We start from the raw sequence: 1105 nt of genomic DNA on the forward strand, positions 1-1105 counted from the left end.
ATGCCACTAATGCTGGTGCTCAGTAAATATCTTGCTAATAAATAGGAATCCTGTATCCCACTGTTAGGTTTGCCTGGTTTGTCCCTAGGCTGTCTGTAAAAGAGGGGCACAGAACAGGACAGTATCTAGATTTAGGAGAGAGGAGTTTTCTTATAGAGAAAGGGAAGAATGCCCTCATTGCATTTGATGACAACAGTGGTGATTTGCCCAGCTGTTGCTATAGCAGCTGGAAAGTGATAGGGCCAGTGGTGAAATTCCTCAAGACAGAAGAAAGGATGCCTGAATATCAGTCTAGAAAGGGAAACAGGTGTAGGGCTTTAGGAGCAGGCTGAGGAGAGCAGACACAGAGCTCCCAAGGAGAGAGAGGAATGAGATCTGGTCAGCCTATACCCTCTGCCACCAGTTCTCCAGCCCCACCACATTCTGGTGTGTGTCCACAGCCCTGGAAGTAATACAGCCAGTATGGGTCAGCATGCTTTGGGCCCAAAAGAAACCTAGCCCTGCGCTTACCTAGCCCAGCATTCTCTCCAAATTTAGAACTAGGAATTCTGAGGAAAACCGAGGACCAAAGTAAACTATGGCTGTGGAGTGCCAAACAGTGGTGATAGCAAATGGTGGCTGTGAAGAGCCAACTGAGCTGAGTCTTAGCCTCTCTCCCCAACATGAAGAGCTGGTACTGTATCAGAAGAGAGCAACAGCATGGTACAAGTCTAAATAACTGATAATGCTGTTGTTTGCACCTAGAGCATCACCCAGGGGTGTTGGGGGTTATACAAATCTCAGGATCCTTTCAGAGAGTATGAAAGATCCTACACTTATTCTACATTATCAGGGCAAGGAACAGTCATTTGATAAGAGGCAGAAAATTATCCTTCCTTGGGCTAAGGGATGGTAGATGTGAACGACTTCATGTATTCATACTTTAAACTCTAAAAAACAATTGGGGTGGGGTAGACAGTGAGGAGGGGGATTCTAGGAAAGCCATTTTGTTTTATGTGCTACCAGGGGTCCTCAAACTGCGGTGTGCCAAGGACATTTATCCGGCCTGCTGGGTGTTTTTGCAGCTGCTGCCTGTCCTGCTTAGCAGCCAACTCGTCCTGGGGCC

At 47.1% G+C, this 1105-nt stretch overlaps 1 protein-coding gene across 1 annotated transcript in view; it reads right to left on the reverse strand.

Moving 5' to 3' along the window:
- The window catches only part of CSRNP2 (cysteine and serine rich nuclear protein 2), a 21462-nt gene that overhangs the window by 10150 nt on the left and 10207 nt on the right, over positions 1-1105 (reverse strand). The gene's annotated exons all lie outside the window — the stretch shown is intronic.

The sequence above is a fragment of the Otolemur garnettii genome, unplaced genomic scaffold, assembly GCF_000181295.1.
Source record: "Otolemur garnettii isolate 467f Iridium unplaced genomic scaffold, OtoGar3 scaffold00043, whole genome shotgun sequence".
In the NCBI taxonomy this organism is placed as follows: domain Eukaryota; kingdom Metazoa; phylum Chordata; class Mammalia; order Primates; family Galagidae; genus Otolemur; species Otolemur garnettii.